General features: G+C 41.1%; 1 protein-coding gene across 2 annotated transcripts in view; it reads right to left on the reverse strand.

Annotated features, from left to right (window-relative positions):
* EXT2 (exostosin glycosyltransferase 2) overlaps positions 1 to 22407 on the reverse strand; it is a 1719054-nt gene that overhangs the window by 57578 nt on the left and 1639069 nt on the right. The gene's annotated exons all lie outside the window — the stretch shown is intronic.

A 22407-nucleotide genomic window follows, 5' to 3' on the forward strand; every position in this document is an offset into this window, starting at 1 on the left:
ATAATAGCAGTTATAGCAAAAAGATTCACATATGTTGGGTTACATGCATAAAGTTAAAGTTGCATTAAAAAGAAGCCAAGTAACAATTTTACATTGATATAGCTCAATAGGTCAACAATAACAATTTGTGTTTGTGTAAAACTATACAAATGCATAGTAGACAAAATGGAGAGAGAGGTGTAATGAGGTACTAAGTATGGTCCTTTTGAGGGTACATAAAGGGAAGGAAGACTTGGTAGGGTCATGGCAAAGGCTGGTTCTGGAATTGAGAAAATAAGCTTTTAGTTCATTTTTAAAGTGTGAGGTGTGGGAGATTGAAGCAAGTCAAGGAGAAGTTTGTTCCAAGCATGGGCAAGGGAGTGTTTGTAGAGTAGCTTGTGGTAGATATCAAGTAATTGCTGGTTAGAAGTACAGAGGGTCCGGGATGGGATATAGATGGAGACTAAGGAAGATCGAGATGGACAGAAGGAGGGTTTATATAGAATAGAGTGTAGCATATGAAATTGATAAGATAGCAGAAATTGGGGAAGTTCAAGCCTTTGAAGAGAGTTTAAAGAAATGCAGTGGTGTGAGTTGTATGGTGAGTTATTAATGAATCTGGCTATTTTATGGTAAGTCTGTTGGAGTTTGTTTAGAGTGGAGGCCTGGATATTGGTAAGAACTGGGGTGGCGTATAAGGGAGAGGGGAGGAGGAGTGCCTGGCCCAGGGTAAGTCTAGATTCAGGGGTTAGGAATTTTTTGTTCTGATATAGCAGACCTAGCTTCTGGTTTGTTTTTTTTATACACTGGAGTATGTGTAGGTTGAACTTTAGCTCATCATCGATAATGACCCCTAGGAGTTTTGTGTAGGTGTCAGGTTGGATAGTTGTATTGTTAGAAGATGTAATAAAAAAGGAGGTTTTGTGATGAGAAAGAGAGCGGGGAAGAAAAAGTAGGAGTTTGGTCTTTTTGGGATTTAGGATCAATGAGAGAGCCATTGTTCAGTGGATAGTAGGGCCTGTTGGGTCAGGGAGTGTAGTTCAGGAATGTTATTTGAGATGGATATGTATGGAGTCGTCGGCATAATGAATAAGGGAGGATTCTTTGCATGAGGTATAAAGATCATTGGTGAAGATGTTAAACAAAAGGGGTCCCAAGACGGAGCCTTGGGGAACACCAGTGGAGATGGAAAGGAAAGGTGAGGAGGATGAGAGCCATATGATAGATTGTTCCCTGCCAGATAGGTAATTATTAAACCAGGCAAGTGCGGTGGGGGATAGGTAGAGATTTGTGAGTTTGGATAGTAGTAGAGGATGAGAGACAGTATCGAAGGCTTTGGAGAGATCTAGGAAGAGACATGAAATGAGTTTATTGTTGTCTAGGGCCTCTGCAATGATATGAGTGAAGGAGAGGAGGGCAGTGGTGGTGCTGTGGTGAGGACGAAATCCATGTTGGGTAGGGGTAAGTAAGTGGTGTGTGAGGAGGTGATTGAGAAGCTGTGAGTGAATGCATTTGTCTAATATCTTGGAGAGGGGGGACAGAATGGCAATGGGTCGGTAGTTTGAGGGGTCAGTGGAGTTTCCACCTTTATGAAGAGAGATAGTGAAGAAAGATTTCCAAAGGGTGGGGACAGTTGATTCCAGAATAGATCGATTAATAAGCATAGATATAGCATACGCAATTGAGTCAGCAGCAAGTTTGAGGAATGTAGGAGATAATTTGTCAGTGGAAGGAGAGCAATGTTTTAGCTTGAGTAGTAGAGATTTGATGTAAGTAATGCAAACTGGCTCAAAAGAAAACAAAGTTGTCTTAGTGGGACTTGGAGGGGTGGGTGTCGAAGTAGAGTTTGGCTTAGAGGTTACCAGATTTTGGATGGAAGAGATAAAGTGTTTATTCAGGAGGGTTTCCTGAGAGGAAGAGTTAGGGTATGGGGAGGGATTAGAGGGCTTTCCAGAATAGAGGATGTTGCTAAGAGTTGACCAAGATTTTCGAGGTTTGGATTTGTTGTTAAGCTGAGCAGAGATATAGTATAACTTTTTGTCATTATTTGTATGTTTATTTGCAAGGTTCCTCAGTTGCCTGTATTTTTGAAGAAAAGGTGGTTGTTTAGTTTTAGTCCAGGTTTTCCAAGCACAATCTCTTTGTTTCATAAGGGACCTAGTCTCTTTGGAGAGCCAGGGGGCGTGATTTGATTTTACTCTAATCTTCCCATAGGGAGCTAAGGAGTTTAGAGTATTCATGAAGATGCTATTGAAAGTGCTTACAGCATCGTTTAGGGGAAGTGTTTTAGGATGGACCAATCTATGTTGTGGAGAATGGAGTTAAATTGGGATGAATTGAAAGTTGATCGTTTTCGACAGTCTTTGATAAGGTGGTGTTTAGTAGTGGTGATAGGGAAATGATCACTGAGGCCGTCGGGTAAGGTGGTGGGATTGTGGTATTCGTGGGGGGGAATTGGTAAGGATCCAGTTTATGATGGAGCTGGAAGGAGAATTTTTACGGAAGCGAGTGGAAGATGTTATAAGTTGGTGGAAGCAGTGTAGGTGGATACTGAGTTGGGGGGAGTCAGTTGTGAGTTTGGACAAATCAATGTTGACATCACCAAGGATAAGCGTCTCATACAGTATGCTGTGGGAGAACCAGGATAGGATGTTTTCAAGAATGGGCAGATTGTCACCAGGAGGAAGGCAGATAGAGGCAATTGCAAGTTTTTTGTGGGGATTCAGATGGCAGTTAAGGATGATGACTTCAGCTGGGAGGAAGTCAGGAATTGGGGAAGGGTATGGTGAGAGGTTAAGGTTGTTTGAGTAGAAGATGGCCACGTCATCACCTTTTTTTACAGGTCTATCAGATCAGAAGATATTATAACCTGGTGGGAGTATTTCACTACTTGAGATTTTTGGCTTGAGCCAGGTTTCAGATAAGGAGAGGATGTGAGGGATATTGAGAGCTATCCATGAGTGCAGCTCAGTGACTTTATTTGCTAGACTCTGAATATTCAATGAGTAAATAGTTACGTATTTTGGATGGAGATGACTGTTTTGACTGATGTTGGTGACTGTTAGAGGAGAAAGATGGGGGCAGTGTAGAGGTAGTTTTGGGGAGAGAAGAGGGGCCAGGGTTGGGGTGGATATCTCCAGAACAAAGTAGGATTTTAGTGAGGAGAGAGTGTGTAGTAGATGCTAGATGGAGTTTGTATAGTTTTGACTTAGCTTTGTGGGAAGGTTTAAAAACTTGTATTATGGATAGTTTATATAGACTTGAGGTAGAGGTAGTAAAGAGATTAGGGGAGATGGTAAAAGATGAAGTAGTTGGATATATGTTGTATGAGTGAGAAGTTGGTGAACATAGGAGTGTGTCTGAGAGATTGGAGTGGTAAGAGGTGGAGATAGAGAGAATAAGGAGTAGTGTAGAAGATATTAGAAAATAATACATGTTGGAATAAAATATGGTCAGATAGAGTAGGTAGACACAATGGTATAGAAGAAGTGGTGTTGACAAGATTGACAGATTAGTAAGGTGGTTGTGGCAATAGGCAGGAAGTGGAATTGTAGTGGCTAGTGGGACAAGAAGGGGAGGGCTAGTTAGGTATAAAGGTAACTGTAATGGGGTGGATGGGAATGGGGGTAGGGTAAGGGAGCGAAGTGAGCCCGAGCGTAGCGAGGGCGAACGGAACGGGGCTAGCACCCTGGTAAAGATGAAGTCATAGAAACAATCAGAAAAAGATAGTGAAAAACTAGCTTGAGAGACAAGAATATAAAGTTTCTAAAGGTATAGTCACCATAAATAATAAAAAAAAAAAACTATGAGCAGAACTAAGCTTACAAAAGGACACTGGCCTCATGCTACAAAAGCAGATTTACTTGAAGCAAACCCGGTGCTGTATGGTTAAAATAAGCTACAATAGAGAGAGGCTTTGGAGGGGGAGAGAGAGGTATTACTAGCAGCTAAAAGCAGGGCAAAAAAAAAAAAACATTAATATGCAAGAGTCTGAAGACAGTAAAATAGGACAGGTGCACTAGGAAAGGCAGTTATGAGTGAGGCTAGAAATTAATTCAGGGAAGGGTAAAGTACAGAACAGGAGAATATACACAGAAACAGTATGAGGATAGTGGGTAACCAAAGAAAAGGATAGGAGCTGCTGGCGTCTGCTTTTCATGGCGACTAGCAAAAAAAAAACACTGTAAATTCTAGTTGTGCTTATAACGTCTAGCATTAATTAAAATATTAGCTTATGAGCTTTCTTGCACCTTTGGAGGTCTTGGCATGTGCAACAATGGAGTAATTTGCCTGACTTGGATAAAGTATCCCCTTTTTTTATAATGTGAGAACCTGTTGATCCCTTGTAATGGTCTTCTACTGGTTTACAAAGATGGAAAGCCTACCTGCCAGGAGTTACGGAGAGAGAGAAGGTAAAGGGCAACAAGGGGTAGCAAATAGTCACAACTGTTCTCTGTGCTGGGTGTGCTCTCTGGCAGCACCGTATCTCTCAAGCTGTTATTCTGGATTGCCTTGGCTTTTTTCCACTGGGAGACTGCCCCTTGTCTGTCTAGGTGGGAAGGGCCAAGGCCAAGAGGGGTAGTTTCTATTGTATATCGGAGCTGGGGACAAGCAGAATTTTTAAACAATTTTAATTTGCTTGCCTTTTTTTTGCATTTCTTAAAGACTTGTTCAAATGGGGTTCCAAACAGGGAGCTCTTTGTCCAGCAGGGCATCCAATAACTCTGCTTTAACCTGGTCTGATAATGCCCGAGTTCTGAGCCAAATCTGTCTATAACTTTTCCTGTGCTAGCTACCCTGCAATAAGCATCTAAGACATCATAACCACATTTCAAAGAGTATCTGGCTACCTATAAGGCTTCTATAACAATGTCCTGCATCTCCTTGTATGAAGCTCTGCCGAGCATGGAATAAGTTTTGTTAACATTTTGTCCTGAAGTGTTCCCAAATATTTTGTCATATGAACTTGACAATTTAATGCTCTCATGGCCAGAGTAGCGGCCAGAGTAGCAGAAGTATAAGTCTTCTTGCCAGACCTGTCCAGGGGTCTGTCCTCTCTGACATTAGGTAATGAGTGCCAGAATGGCTATTTGGAAACCCCTTTGGTAGCTTAAGTGCAGACTACAAAGGGGTCAGCTTTAGGATTTTTGTAGAGATGTTTGTGTAAGTGAAGTACACTGTAAAAAGTACAGTTCTGTACCTACCATAAATGTAGATGTTCGAGTGCGCATACAGCTGCAGTCATCACACTTGGGTTATCCTGCTGTCAGGCGGGTCCTCGGTCGGCCGAATTCTAAAGTCTAGGTCCGGCGTCGGTTGTCGTCGCTTCTTCCCTGACGTCAGTGTGGCAGGGTATAAAAAAGGCAGCCAATGCCATTTTCTTCAGTTTTTCTTGCCCCAGATGTCAGGTGCCCCCAGAAAAGAAGGCAAAACATGATGTAATGCAAACATACATAAGTAGATAAATCAAAACAGTAGTTGCAAGCAAATACACCATAAAGGAATACCCCAAATAGGTTGTATGTAAAAGGTGTTTGTCCTAAGTCCTGTCCTAAGAGGGGGTGGAGGGAGGGTAAGCTGGACTGCAGCTGTATGCACACTCGAACATTTACAAAACTGTACTATGTTCATCGTGCATACAGCTGCAGTCATCACACTTGGGTAGAATCCCAAAGCTAAGTAAGGGTGGCTGGTACTAAGCGGAATTAGGAGGGGCTAGAATGCCATGCAGGACTGCTGTGGCAAAGCCCGCTCTAGATTTTGAGTATAGTGGAAGGTGGGTAGTGTTTGGAGAAAGTGTGCACTGAACTCCAAGTAGCTGCTTCCAAAATGTCCTTGGTAGGGATCCCACTGAGGAAAGCTGCTGAGATAGCTGTAGCCCTGGTGGAGTGGGATCTGATGTATACAGGTACTGATTTTCCATGAAATAAATAACAAAAGCATATGCAGTGGGCTATCCATTTTGAAATAGTCTGTTTGGAAATAGCCTTTCCTTGAGCACCTGTAGCATAGGACACAAAGAGCTGCTCAGATTTTCTGAATGACTTTGTTCTGTCCAAGTAATAATGAAGTTGCCTGTGAATGTCCAAGGAGTGTAGTAGCCTCTCTCCTTTGTTCTGTGGATTTGGATAAAAGGTAGGTAAATGAATAGACTGATTCAAAGCCACCCTGGATACTACCTTTGGCATGAAGGTAGGGTTGGTTCGTAAAGAGACCCTGTCCTGATGGAAAATGATGAATGGTTGCACAGCCATGAGGGCCTGTAGCTCCGAAACCCTGCGTGCCGAGGTAATAGCCAGTAGGAAGGTTGTTTTCCATGACAAGTATTGTAGCTCTGCTGAAGAAGCTGGCTCAAAAGGAGGCAGTGTCAGCTTCTCCAATATGAAGTTGAGGTCCCAAGCTGGAGCTGGTAGTTTCCGTGGGCGTTTTATATTTTTTGCCCCTCTGAGGAACTGCCTTAATAGAGGATGTGAGAATAAAGGACGATCCGTATTGTATTGTGCTGAAATGGCTGAAGCGTGGATCTTGATGGAAGAGAAGGAGAGGCCACTGTTTAACATCTCAGTTAGGTACTGTAAAATCTGAGGTATATTTATTACTGAAGGATTCTGACCCTTTGCTTGATTCCAGGTACAAAATAGTTTCCATTTGGCGGAGTAGGTTTTTCTAGTAGAGGGTCTCCTGGCCTCCAAGATGACATCCTGTACCTCCTTGGAGAGGAGAGTTTGTTGGTAAACTAAGGTATTCTCCATGCAGCTAGATTTAGAGTTCTGAGCTGGCTGTGAAGGGTCTTGTAGTTGTGCTGGGACAACAGAAGAGGAACTTGAGTTAGGATCCATGGTGGTGTGTGTGACAGGCTCTTTAGGAGAGGATACCAGTGCTGTCGTGGCCAGTCTGGAGCAATGAGAATCATTTGTGACCTCTCTGCTCTGGTTTTTAATAAGACTTTGGCCAGTAGAGGTAGAGGCGGGAAGGCATAGACTGTCAATGTTGTCCAATTGAAAGAGAGCGCGTCCACTTTCCAGGCCTGTGGATGATAGGTCCTTGAGCAGAATTTTTCCAACTGGTAATTTCTGTGGGTAGCAAATAGATCTATGTCTGGCAGTCCCCATGCCTGAGTTATCTTTGAGAAGACTTGAGGATGCAACTTCCATTCGTGTGGGTCTGTCATATTTCTGCTTAAGTTGTCTGCCAGTGTGTTTTCCTTCCCTGGCAGGAATTGTGCCTGTAGTTGAATTTGTAATTCCAGTGCTGTGCTCCACAGGGTCATGGCTTGCCTGCACAGGGGGTATGAATGTGTTCCCCCCTGTTTGTTTATGTACCACATGACTGTGGTGTTGTCTGTCCTTATTAATAGCTGGCCTGGATGCAGTAGGTCTTTGAAGGTCATAAGAGCATTTTGTATGGCTAGCATCTCCTTTTGGTTGATGTGTAGGTGCATCTCTTTTTGGGACCATTTTCCCTGAATGCACTGACCTGCCATGTGTGCTCCCCAGGCGTAGTCCGAGGCGTCTGTTGTGATTATTTGAGTTGCTTGTTGTAAACAGAAAGGAAGACCTGTGTTTCTTTGGCATGATTGACCCCACCACAAAAATTCCTTTTGAAGGCATGGAATGAGTGGTATAATTGTTTCCAAGCTGTGGCTGTGCTGAGACCATAAGTTTTTTTAGGTACCATCCATTGTAGTTTCCTCATATGCAGCTTTGCAAATGGTATTAGTAAGATGCAAGATGCCATGAACCCCAGAGCCTGCAGGATTTTCCTTGCAGTTAGCCTGGTTAAAGTTGCCATTTTGTTGTAGTATTGAGACAGTTGCCCTTGTTTGTCTGGCGTGAGGTAGGCCATCTGGGTTATTGTATTTAAGCTGGCACCCAGGAAAATTATTTGTTGAGAAGGTATTAGTTTTGATTTCTTTTTGTTTACTGTGTACCCCAGGCAGTTTAACAGTTTTATTACAAACGCCAGATGTTGCAATAGAAGGTCCTTTCTGTCTGCTTGGATCAGGCAGTTGTCTAGATATGGGTAGATTTGGATTCCTCGTTGTCTGCAGAAGGCAAATACTGATGCCAGGCATTTCATAAACACTCTGGGTGCAGTAGCTAAGCCAAAGGGCAATGCAGAGAATTGATAATGGGTTGAACCAGCAAGAAATCTGAGGTATCTTCTGCAATCTTGTCTGATAGGGACATGCAGGTATGCCTCCTTGAGGTCTAACGTTACCAGCCAAGACTCCTTGCCCAGCATGGGAAGAAGCTGCTGTAATGTGAGCATCTTGAATTTTGGTACCTCTAGATATGCATTTAGAATGGATAGGTCTAAGATGGGTCTCCAATCTTTGTCCTTCCTTGGTACCAGGAATAGCCTTGAATAAAAACCTTGACCTTGTTCTTTTGCAGGTACCTCTTGAATTGCTTTCATATCCATGAGAGTGGAAATTTGCCTTTGTGCCAGGTTTGGCATGCCTCTCATTTTTGGAAGGGTGTGAAAATAGAACCTGTAGCCTCTGTCTATAATATCCAGAATCCATTTGTCCTGTGTAACAATGTGCCAGTTTTTTGAAAATAAGGCCAGTTTTCTGCCCAAAGGTGCTGCCATTATATCTTTGTTTTGGCAGGCATAGGGGAAAGTCATTGCATCTGTTTTCTAAATGACTGTGGTCTATCTTCTCCACCTCTGGGGGCTGGTGTTTGCCACTGTCTAGCTCTGTAAGATCCTTGAGGTTGTCCTCTACCCCTTGGGCATCTGTATCTGCCCCTTTGGGGTCTGTCCGTGGTTGGAAAGGACCAATTTTTTGAAGGCCAGTTTCTGCTGAAGCGTGGAGGCTGCACCTGCAAGAAATCTTTAACTGTTTGCATAGATTTTGCTTTTTCCTCCATTTTCTTTAGTACCTCCTCAGCTTTAGCACCGAACAATACATCTTTTTGAAGTGGTGCATCTAGTAACTTTGCTTTGACATGATCTGGTAAGGTTTGCTCTTTGAGCCAAGCATGTCTACATATGACAGACCCAGTGACAGCAGCTCTGCATGAGGCCTCTAAAGCATAAAAACCACACTGCAAGGTATGGTTTCCCCACTTGTTCTGCTCCATGCAACAAATCCTGCAACTCTTTCAAGTCTGGCTGTTCTGTTTGTGTCATTTTGCCTTTCAGCTGAGATAGCAAGAACTGTTGGTATTTTAACATATGAAATTGACAGTTTAATGCCCTCATGGTTAAAGTGGCTGATGTATACACCTTTTTCCCCCACCTTTCTAATGCTCTAGCATCTCTCGCTGAAGGCAAAGGGTTTTTAGCAGTAGAGGCCTTAATCCCCTTGGGACCCTGTGAAATTGTTTCTGGGTCAGCAGTATGGCTTTTATAGAGGAACTGGTGAGAATCAGGAACCCAGTAATATCTGTCTGGTTTAACAGGGGCTGGAGGTAATGAGTCTGGATTAAGACTGGCTTCTGCGCACACATCATCCAAAATATCTAAGACAGGAGGAATAGCCAGGGGCCTATGCTGGGGAAGTAGTAGAAATTCCCTGAGCCTTTTCTTGGAATCGGAGTAATCTTGGCCTTCCCAGTGGAAGTGCTCTCTCAATGTATGCAGAGTTTCTCCAAAAGAGAAGTCCTCAGGGGGGGAGACCGAGGGAATAGACTCCTCAGCATCAGAGTCTTCAAATGGGGAATAGGTGTAATCCTGGTCCTCAGAATGGTCTGAAGTAATAGAAGCCTGGTCTGAGGAAGGGTAGTCTTCCTCCAACCTGGGTCTTTTGTCTGGGGGGGGGGAGTTGAGAACCCCTGATGAGAGTAATCAAATCCTCAGCCATTTTAAGCATCGGTTTTTTAGGCATGGGGCCTTGAGAGGGGGACTGAGGCCCTTGTTTTTTAATTTTCATTGCAGCTTTAGACTTAGTGAATAATTTAATAGAAGAGGTGGTAGGCCTGAAAACGCCTTCAGAAATGGCAGGCCTCACTGAAATTTCGGTTTCCCCACCAAGAGTGGCGTCGGTATCTGCAGTGGGAATGGGGACCGAGGATCCTGCGGCCTCGGGTACTGAAGTCACCAGTAAAATAGTTTCATCGGTAGTCAGGGGCTGCGTAGGCGCCTCACTGAGAACCGGAGAACTGGTAGTCGGCCTAAGCGTGATCTCAGTACTCAGTGCAGGCCTCGGATGTCTATCCTTATCCTTGCGTTTTTTTGCCTAAAATTGGCGTTGGTGTATCCGACGACATGATATAATTAAATCTTTTGCCAAAATAATGAAGGGCGAACTCCACCCGGCGCTTAATAGTGCGTTTGTTAAACCTAGCACAAAAACGGCAGGCCAAAACGTCGTGGTCTGGCCCTAAGCAAGGTATACAGTAACAGTGAAAATCCTTATGCAGTATTTGCTTCCCACAAGAAATGCAATTATTAACTTTGTCTGACATCAGTCTGAGGCAAGAAAAGTTTCTCCAACGGGGTACTTAGCTTTAAAGAAGACTTTGGCTGAAATACTGTTCGTAAATCTCAGGAGCTGGCCGACCGGCACTTGCGAACTGCTTCTGCTTCGGGCACCGCGCGGCAAGAAAGACTGAAGAAAATGGCGTCGGCTGCCTCTTTTATACCCCTGCTGCACTGACATCAGGGAAGAAGCGACGACAACCGACGCCGGACCTAGACTTTGGAATTCGGCCGACCGAGGACCCGCCTGACGGCAGGATAACCCAAGTGTGATGACTGCAGCTGTATGCACGATGATCATCATCTAGTTACCTTGGAGTAGATGCTAAGGAATCCGGGTGAAGGGCTTTGTCCTCAAACTCATCTAGCACAATGTACTAGGTTAATAGCCAAAGGTCCAGGGAAGGGTAAGCTTAGTAGTTCCTTGAAGTGTGTCTGAAATTGACAGAACTGCTTAGTTTCCCAGTTAAAGGCTTCTTTAATTTTATGTAATATGTCTCTGAAGGAAATGTCTTTGGGTGGTGAGGCAGAAGAGACAGTGTTGTCCAAGTCCAAATGAAAGTAGGTTTGGGACTGCAAGTGACCTGGGTGGGCCAGTTCCACCATCTTCAGAGGATAAGGAATCTTCCTTCTCTGGAGAGGCTATATTTCTAGTCCTTTTGGAGAGGCTATATTTCTAGTCCGTTTGGTTGGAGCCAGGGAGACTTCAGAAGTTTGTAAATGTTCTCTGGCTTTAACGAAGGCCATGAGTTCCTATGTTATCTTAACCAGGTCCTGGACTTCGGTCTGTGGCCTGGGAGCCAAGGGTGGAGGCAAGGCCACAATGGGGGCAAGTTTCAGTTTTAATGCTCATTTAACAGGTGTGGCTGAGGGAGGAACATCTGAGGTCAGCAGAGGGGTGAGTACTCCTTGCAGAGCTACTTTTCAGACATCAGAAGACGGTGCCTGCATAGCAGCGTCGGACCCGAATGATATATGCAAGGTGGTGGTAGTCGTGGGAAGGCCGGGGACTGTGGTGGCCACCTAAGAGTCACGCCAAATGGTTCCAGCCTAGTAGTCGCTGGTCCTGGGAGCTGCAAAGGTGTCTCATGAAGGTCCTTGGTCACCATAGAGGTAGACAAAGTCTTTTTTTCTGTGGATTTCGGATCCTTTATTTTTTTATTTTTTTTTTTAAACTTTTTGTTTTTTTGGGATCACGTCCGTGGTCACTGGAGCATTAGTAGAAAATGTAGAAGACAGAGGTTGTGATGCTATCGAAGAAGCCAACAACAAGGATTCTATGTATGCAATGAGAACCTTGGCCCTATGTTTAAGGGTTTCTGTATGGAATTTAGCACAGTCAGGGAAGTTAGAGACATGCTGAAGCCCCAAACAAAACAAGCAAAATGAGTAAAAATCTTTTTGAGGGATTCGCTTTCCTAAGGACAAACGGTTTACTTTTTTTGAACATTAATTAAAGAAAGAATTTCTCCCATGGGATACTTATCTGTATGAAGAAGAGGAACTCTGGAAAATTAACTGAGCAATGGACTGCGAGAGTATAAAACACATGCCACACTCATTGGACTGCACAGTTAGAAAGAACTGAAAATGGCATCAATTGATGCTTTTCTTACACCCCAATAGCAGGATATCAGTCATAAAACATCTGTTAACTTGGGAAGATGCTATGACTCTGGAAATCGGGCTGGTCACGGACTACTGCAAAGCAGGAAGGCCCAAGGATTAGTACTGCAATACTGACTACGAAGAACATCAATTGGTACTATGGAAACCGACTGCTCCATTTCCTCCCTAGCCAAGTGAACATGTAGAAGCCATCCTATCAATACAAGAAAACATCTCAGTTAATAAGACAGCAGACAGGTGAAACTTATGACAAGGTTACAATGTAATGGGGCTTGATGACCGCATCAAAGAAATGGAATGTTCCTGTTATGTAGTAACTCTTTTTATACACTTCGTTTCATTAATGCATTCTTACCAAAAAAAGGTAAACTCTGATACATATGCAGTGTAGCCACCATCATGATGTTATATAGTTTTACTTTACTGAATGTTTCTTTCTATGTTTTTCTGTGCTTGACATCCCTGCTTGGACACAGAGACATTCAATCACTGCATCTGCATCTGTATGATTATCAAATAACTGACTGAAATATGTGGGTATTACAACTACAAGTACTCAATCAAGCTCCAGGTAAAAAGCTGTTCTACATATTTAGTACAATGCAAACAACAAAATGGACTATACTCCACAGGGTAAATGCCTCGTTGATAAAATCCAGCAAGAAAATCAAACCAAGACTCAGGATTACAACAAGGCAACCAGGCCTTTGGCTGAAAAATTCAAACAGCATATATTCTTCAAACAGAAGGATTTATCCAACTAACAAGTCCAGTCTGTGTAAAATTCACAACTCACAGTTCATTTGAGTGACATAAAAACGGTAGGCGCTTTTGCTAGATAGCTTCCTCAGACCTTCAAGAACAAACACACCTTTCCTTATATACTACCTTCAACTATTCAAAATGTGTCATTACCAATCAGAACACTTCTTACATGGTCATGTGTCTAATTTAAATATTTATACAAAAATGCAAAAATAAAAGCAAAGGTAAAAATGCAGAAGTAAAATGATAAAAGCACAGCAGCAACCTGCTCAATATAAAATGTATAAAAGTTATACAGCACAAATATAATCCATATAACATGCACTAATTTATACAGAAATAAAATAATAAATGCACAGCAACAGCTAGCTCAAAACACAATTCAAGAATACAATCAAGAACACAATTCAAGAATATAGTTCAAAATATATAGGGGTTATGCAGCACGGTTATAACACACATAACCTGCACTGATTTATAATCTAGCCATAATACAACCATAGAAGTCAGAAATCAAATAAATTGAGTTTCTGACTTCACTTTTTAATCTTCCTATTCTTTAGGTAAGGTACAATAGAGGCTCTTTCATTGAGTCCTCTTCTTTTGTCTGCTCTAAAGTCTATTATCCATCGTGGCACTGTGGCAGGTGCAGGATGGGCTACAGAGCCACTCTCTTTGTTTGTAGAAAAACATGTACGCCCAGTCATTGATAAAAATAAAATAGTTTTAAGAGACACTAAACAATTTCTCATTGATTTATATGAGAATACGAATTTAGAGAGACCTCAAGGAGAAACCATCTTTGTCACATTAAACGTCCAATCACTATTTACTATCATACCAAATGAGTTGGGCATACAATATATACATGAATATCTGGTTATGAATAGTGACTATAGTTTGATACAAATAAATCTTGTATGTTATTTCCTCGAGATTATACTCGAGAATAACATCTTCACCTACGATGGGGACATGTATGTCCAGTGTGATGGAGTAGCTATGGGCACGTCATGTGCCAACAGCTACGCCAACATATTTTTAGCACACTGGGAACACACTGTCCTTTTTAAGAATGATATGTATATGCAATATGTTATGACCTCTTCCCAATTTAGACAGGAACTCAGGCACAGTTACTAATTTTTAAGAATCAGATTAACACCTTAACTGAATGTCTAAGATCTACCATGGCCTCATCTACTAAAAGAGTGGAATACCTCGATCTATATATAGAGAGACTACATAATAGTTCTATAAGTACAGGGGTATTTAGAAAACCCTGCCATAGGAATTCTTTATTATCTAGACAAAGTATGCACCCAAACTATGTCTTTAGAAACTTAATAAAAGGACAAGGGATGACAGCCTCAAGACTGTACCCCACAGAAGAAGGCTTCAAGAATGAAATTGTTAGCTTAGAAAAGAGGTTGACAAAGAGGGGCTATCATACCAACGAAATTAAGAGAAATTTAAGTGATGTCACTAGTCTTAGGGATAGTAGGGTCCAACCATACTATGGACCGCAACAGAAAAACACTGTAGAGTCTGTCAATACCTCAGTAAATAAACAACTGAAAATTCCTTTGTTTTATATATGTGATAACAAAGAGCTGAGGAAGTGTTTATGAAGAATTGGTCCATACTTACCGTGGACTCATATAAATAGTCTGATAGGCACAAAACCCAGTTTCTTGTATAAAAATAAGAAGAATTTAAAAAGACTGCTTTGTCATGGAAAAAATGCAGAAACACATAAAGATAAAGAATACCGTACTCAGCCCTGTGCTAAATGTAATTTTTGTTCATATATTAATACTAGTAATAAATTTGTACATCCAGATACAGGTCAATAATTCACATTTACTTCAGCAGCTACTTGCTTGACATCTCATGTGGTCTGCTTAGCAGATTGCCAATGCTGCCACTCATTCTATATTGGTAAAACCAACAGAGTTTCTAAAGATTGTATAAGGGAACATCTTTATAATATTCGTACTAAAAGTGAGCATAATGCTCTGTCCAAACATGTTATGCAGGAAGGGGAGACGCATAAATTTAAATTCAGAGTTATAGAGGTTATTTTACCAAGTATTAGAGAAGGTGACATCAGAAATTTTACTGAAAATAGAGAGGCACGGTGGATAATAGCCTTTAGAGCAGACAGAGGAAGAGGACTCAATGAAAGAGCCTCTATTAAACCTTACCTAAAGAATAGGAAGATGAAAAATTGAAGTCAGAAACTCGAATTATTTAATTTCTGATTTCTATGGTTGTATTATGGCTATATTATAAATCAGTGCAGGTTATATGTGTTATAACCGTGCTGCATAACCCCTATATATTTTGAACTATATTCTTGAATTGTGTTCTTGAATTGTATTTTTGAATTGTGTTTAGAGCAAGCTGTTGCTGTGCATTTATTATTTTATTTCTGTATAAATTAGTGCATGTTAATTTGTGCTGTATAACTTTTATACATTTTGTACTGAGCAAGTTGTTGCTGTGCTTTTATCATTTTACTTCTGCATTTTTACCTTTGCTTTTATTTTTGTATAAATATTTAAATTAGACACATGACCATGTAAGAAGTGTTCTGATTGGTAATGACACATTTTGAAATAGATGAAGGTAGTATATAAGGAAAGGAAAGGTGCGTTTGTTTTTGAAGGTCTGAGGAAGCTATCTAGCGAAAGCGCTTACCGTTTTTATGTCACTCAAATAAATGAACTGTGAGTTGTGAATTTTACACAGACTGGACTTCTTGTTACTTGGATAAATCCTTCTGTTAGAAGAATATATGCTGTTTGAATTTTTCAGCCAAAGGCCTGGTTGCCTTGTTGTAATCCTGTGTCTTGGTTTGATATTTAGTACAATGTCAACAGAAGCAGATATTACAAGGCCATAGAAAAAAAAAAACAACTAACTGCTGTAACTTGTAAATGTGTGTTACTTTTCACAACCATCTTGTGCCTATTAGTGCAGTAAAATTAATGTATGTATTTCTGTTTATCATAATGTTACATGGTGCACAATACACACAGCCAGCTAGCACTGGGTGTTGTACAACAGACTTCCAACACTGATGCTAACAGAGAGAGTGGCAGACTAACAGACAACTCTTTAAGGACATCCGAACAATAACACGACTGTACCCTGGTCTCCATTCCAAATACTCAAAATGAAAGCATGTGCAACCTCTTCAGTGGTAGCTGAACTTTAGGAATCCTCCTCCTATTATACCTGGAACTAGCACTCACTCATCTTCAGAAGCAGGGGATGCTGGCAGAATATCACATGCAGATGGAAAAGGTTATACCAGGGATCATGGCAGGACTCCAACTCCCTCCTCTTAAAATTCTTGGCATTCCACAAGTATTTTCCAAGCTGCAGTTAAATGCAGTTCTTAGTAAACTGAAAAGTGCATTCTTACATTAGTTTCATCTATGAGCTAAGTCTTAGGACAGCATCATATTCTGTGACTGTAAAAACACTGATTTTAAAAATCTTAATCTAGAATGTAAAGGTAGGCTATTTCCTGACTATGCATAAAACTCAGGTTCTTTCCCAAAAGATTAAAAAATTACTCCCACTAAAGAAAGCTTCTATTAACACACAAACCTGCATCAAGCCAAATACCATTATATCAATCATATTTTGTGAATATAAGCTTTTTTGGACTGTTTGTGTTTTACATAGTCAAACTCTTGCTGCATTTAAAAGTATTTCATCAATATTAGCAAATTGCCTTCTTCAAAAAAATATCATTTAAGAAGATTTTTGTCTGCATCAGGACAGAATCCAGTCAACCCACCAAGAACTTTGACTTTCACTGAGCTGCATTTAAAAAACAGAAAATTTCATTAAAACAGATCACAGTTTACTTATCCGATGAATGGTTCTGACTTCTTCATTGCAAGTAATTTCTTTAAATTTTAAAAACGAAGCTATTTATTTGATAAGTACTATATTTCTCTGTAAGGAATTGGGATAAATGGTAGAATGCAAAAAAGTAAAATTAAAAAAATATCTGTGCTTTAATCCTTTCATGGGTGTCTAGAGATTATGAAGGCTTTTCATTACATTTTTTAGAACTGTTAGAGATTCTGTTTATAATGTCAAATCAACCTTAGTGTCACACAGTACTTTTTAATAAACACCAAAGTAGCATTTTCAAGAGGCCAAACTTTTCAGTAGTATTATTAATTTTGTTTGGAAATTATCCTAATGGAACTAATCTTTTCAACATGTCATCTTTGGAAGGGTATGAATTCTGCAATAAATAAATGATAAAGATATACTCACTGTATCAAATCATCCATAGGATTCTCCCGAGTATTGCACTTTTTTTGTAAAATTCTATGTTCAAGGATGTCTGCACCTACAATAATGCATGGCTTTATCACCAGAAGACATATTCCTTTAAATTATGAAATAAGGAAGATTTCACAAGTATATATACTTGTCTAAACAGCCAGCAGTAAAGCAATCTTCACAGAGAGGTATCAGATAGGTCAGGAAACTAAAGGCTCAAAAGGAGAGCGTTTCTAACATGTAAAGTCCCATCTCTCTGGGGTGGCCACAAATGCAGCATCAGCCCTAAGAAACTGCCTGATGTGCACCTAGGGGTATAGTGGAGCTCTGACAGATCTAATGAGGCATTTGTTTATTGCACTTTAGATAACCATTCACTTTTTTAGTCACAGAATCAGAATTTAAACTGGCTATAATTGCAATAAACAATATACAGATAAAAGCGTTTCCTTAAGCAGTTTTTGTATCTGGGCTGTTGAAGGCCGACATACTGAACTGACATCACTATAACAAAGCATACACTTCTCACACTGCAGTAAGATAGTAGTGAGGATGGTACTGGTAACATCCCTCTAATACCACCAATGTCCTAATGTTCTGGTGGGAAGGAATCAAGAACAACCAGGAATAGTACCAAACAAACCACAGACCAAGAAAAACTCTGACCCAACAGCAAGCAGGACTGCAGATTCCACCAGAGTTTTGCAAATGCAAGGCAAAAAGTCCAAGAATTAATGAGCACACAAGTTTATTCCACCACAGGAACAGTAAGTTAAGCACTTTCACTCAGTCAATACCGAGCTTCATCAGAACAATACATACATTCATTACCAACTTTAAATAGCAGTAGATAATCACATGACCCACACTTCCCCCAATAAAAACTCACAAAATGCCTTAAAATTATGCAATCAATCAGACAGTTATTTGTGTAAAAACATAGTAAAACGCCCCTATTCCTTCTTGCTATATTTTGCAATAACATACAACTTAAAATGTTCAGTTTAATTACCAAATGACAGCTGTTATGTTTAAACAAAATTCTAGGGGCATATAAGTATAAATAATAATATGGTTCAAAACCTGAGGATCATCTTACGTAAAATAAAGGGCGTATCAACCTCGTAGTGTCAACGTATCCTCACTGTAAAGTTGATATTGTTCTAATTTATAAACAGGCAGCCAAAGCTAGGTACAGGAAGGCAGAGAGCATCGAAAGTTGGGCCACCTGTTGGCTTCTGTAGACATAAATTCTCGTTATCAATGCAACAGGAGATATATATATATATATATATTCAGTAATTTATATACATATATTTATTCAGTAATTGTATTTGAGTAGGACAACTGAGGCAGATGTAAAGACATTTTACACAGAATAACATACATGCACAGAAATTCCTGGATTTTGTAAACACAAACTCCCTGGACCAGATAGTCAATACACCAACCAGGGGTGCAAACATACTGGATCTGGTCTTCAGTCTGTCACTAATATGGGAGAGTACTGCACACCCCCTACTGTAATGCCTTCCCTGGGAAGGTCAGACTAGAAAATGGTCTCCTTTGAAGTAAAAATAAATCCTGGACCGCCAGCTAAACCTGGAATATTCAGGAACTATACTAAGGCTAACCTCCTGCTACTAAGTGAGAACCTGGCAAAATTTCAAACCCCCATTAACCCTGAGAACACTGCTGCCTACGCAGAAATGTTTACAGAAACCCTTTACAAGCATGTTAATAGCTGCATAGAGGCAGCTGTACCTACCAGGTACAGAACTAACTGAAAAAATAAGCCACCCTGGTGGAATCACAAAATGAATATAGGCTCAAGCTTAATGCCAAGAAATGTACAGTTATCCCCTTTGGGAAAAAACATGTACCCGTGAATTACCACATAGGTGGCAGTACACTAAACACTGAAAGTCTGATAAGAGACTTGGGGACACAGGTGGACAGTGGTCTCCCCTTCGATAACCACATTGCCACAACAGTCAGGAAATCCTTCTATGTGACACACCTCATCACTAAGGGCTTTTTATCCAGAAAAACGAGGTCATTGTCCCACTGCACTCATTCCTCATTAGACCCATTATAGAATACAACACCGTGTTTGGTATGTACCTCTCAAGACATCTGCAACAAGTGGAAGGGCTGCAGAAATACCACACTAAAAGAATCACAGACCTAAAGCAGATGCCCTACGCTGACCGCCTTAAAAAACTCCAGCTATACTCTGTCACATATCGTCTACTCAGAGGCAATCATACAAGGCCATGTCAAACTCAGAGTTTTTGGACATTCTACACTTAAAGAAATCCCAATCCCTCAGAGCCACACGCTCCAGGGATCTAAACCTTGTCATCACAATAAACAAAACATGCTAGAGGGATAGGTTCCTGACTCAGAGACTTCCCAGACTCTGGAACAGACCGCCCATACATATCAAGCAGAGTGCCTCTTTGGCCCTCTTCAAAAGGAACCTTGACGATTGGATGGGAAAAAGGAAATTCACCCTGGGGATCACATCAGTCGCTCTGCTAGACAGGGGTCCAGAGAAGTAAATAGTGTGGGAAGAAATAGCCAGGGAATTGTTATGGCTAGGCTTGTATAGGCCCTAGGGCCGATAGCCTAGTACCAACCTATGAACCTATAACAAGAGGAAGAAAATCATGGCAAAAATTAGGAGGTGCAGATGCAGCAGGATAAAAGCACTCTCATCACACTAAACAAACAACTTAGAGGACAAAAAGTCTACCAAAGCCAAATTTGAGCCAAGTTTGACCTCCCAGTCCAAGGACAACCACAAAGCATTCTTTAGCTATGTCTGCAAAGTCAAAGGTAATACACAACTGTGTGCAGAGCTCATTATAAATGGATCCAGCTATACTGAGACAGAAGACATAGCAATTCTTCTGGCTGATAAATTCAGCTCCAACTTAACTCCTCTTGTCCCTCAGGAAATATCATCAAATATAACTCCCCCTCACTATCACTAGGGAACAGGTCCTTAATGCTCTCTCTAAGACAAAGAACAATGCATCAATGGGCTCAGACTATATCCCAGAAAGCCCTCTAAATGTCATGAAATATGACCTATTAGGGCCTCTGGAATTGCTATCCAACTGTAGCCTCCAAACAGGTTTCATGCCTCATGAATGGAGGAAGGCAACAATCATCCCTCTGCACAAAGGTGAGCCATCTACAGACCCTGGAAGCTACAGACCCATTAGTCTCACTAGTCTTATTTGTAAAGCCATGGAAAGAATTATCATGGAAATGATCAACAGAGATATAGTAAACCTTCAGACACTGGACCCAACCCAGTTTGGTTTAGCCAAGGGCAGATCATGCCTACTCAACCTGGTGGACTTCTTTGAGAAGGTCACCAAAGCGATGGATAAGGGAAAATTGTTCACACTGCCTACCTTGACCTGGCCAAGGCATTTGACACAATACCCCACTCAGGCATTGTTGACAAACTCAAGAAGTGAGGTACAAACCCTTATATCACCTGGTGGATAGCCAACTGGCTCACAGACAGGATCCAGGAATTTAGAATTGAAGAGTCCACCTCTATAAAGAGGCCAGTCACAAGTGGAGTCCCTCAAGGAAAAGTCCTTGGGCCACTCTTTTTTTGGCATTCACTTCTCAGAAGTCAAGACCAATGTCAGTGGTCTCTGGCTGACTAAATTTGTAGATAATTGCAAATTAGGAGCTGTCATTGAATCTCACACTGACACAAAAGTTCTCCAGGAGGGGCTGACACAGACAAACAATTGGTGTCAAACCATGGACTAAACCTACATGCCAAAAAATGCATAATAGTATCCTTTGGGAAGTCATCCATTCCTGGTAATTATCACACTGACAACACACCCCTTAGAGTTGACCCAGTAGTCTGGGACTTAGGGACACGCAGAGATAGTAATCTAGTCTTTGTTCATCATGTGTCAACAGTGGTGAGGAAATCATTCTATACTGCACAACTTATAAACAAAGGTATGGCATCTAAGTTCAAGGAAGTCATTGTTCCACTGTATTCGGCATTCATCAGACCTATCTGAGTACAATGCCCCCTTTGGTATGTATCTAACCAGGCATATCCAACAACTGGAATGTCTACAGAGGTTCCTCTCTAAAAGAAAAGAGGGCATAAGTAAAATGCCCTATGCAGACCACCTCAAGGCTCTATCCCTGGGTTCCACCTCCTACAGGCTTTTGAGGGGAGATCTATGTCTGGCATACAGGGCATTGTCAGACCCCACTCTGATGGACATCCTGCATATGCACAAAATAACACCAGAATTACCCATTCTAAAGACTTAACCTTGCCTGTGATATAAACAGGTCCTGCTGGAGAGAGAGGTATGCATCTCAGAGACTACTGCATCTATGGAGAACAGGCTCACCATCCATGTAAAGCAGAGTTCCTCCCTAACCCAATTCAAGTGTAACTTGGACAACTGGATGGGAAACTGGAAATGTATCCCTGGTTTGGCACTTATGTCTCTAATGGACACAGGTAACTTGTAAAGGGCTCATCTCCCAAACCCCTGCTTACACTCATCAAGGGTGTCAGAGATTTGGGATGCATGGCTAGTCTTAAAAAGGCCCTTGGGATCGTTAGCCTAGTAAATACCTATGAACCTATACTATTTGAACAAAAATGTAGCACTTTATTTCTGCACTAGAGATAACTGTAAATCTACCTATCTATTCAAATACACAGAGATAACTGCTCATATAAATTTAGCTTATTTTATTTACTTTTACATTGCTGATCAGATGTGTTATGCGTTATGGCCAATTTTCAGTGAAGGGCCATGTAGAAAAGAAGGCCCTAAGAAATTACAGCTATAACACTAACTAACTAAACATCTGAATGTATATAAAAGTAGAATATATACATTCAATTATCCGGTGGTGGTGCTGCGGTAGCGTTATCACCTCACAGTAAGACGCTGTCCAGTTCGATTCTCAGCTAGAGTGTCTCCTGTGTGGAGACATGCGTGAATGGGCGTACCTTCGTTGAAGGTTGTGTGTCAGGGCTGGCAACTCGGCACGTAAAAATCAACTGCCAATCATTAGTGGACCCTAACTGGGAAAAGCCAAGAGACACAACACAACATATACATTCAATTATTCTCGAACGTATGTTTTTGAGAGCATCTGTGCTTATTCCTGGCACTCATTTTTCTCAAGAAGAGAAAATAAACCTGAATGAGGTACTAACCCATCAGACTGCATACACACTCTATCACACACACACTTATGGACAATGTGAAAGAT

Source organism: Protopterus annectens, chromosome 7.part0 (assembly GCF_019279795.1).
Source record: "Protopterus annectens isolate FY-2018-M chromosome 7.part0, PAN1.0, whole genome shotgun sequence".
NCBI lineage: Eukaryota > Metazoa > Chordata > Ceratodontiformes > Protopteridae > Protopterus > Protopterus annectens.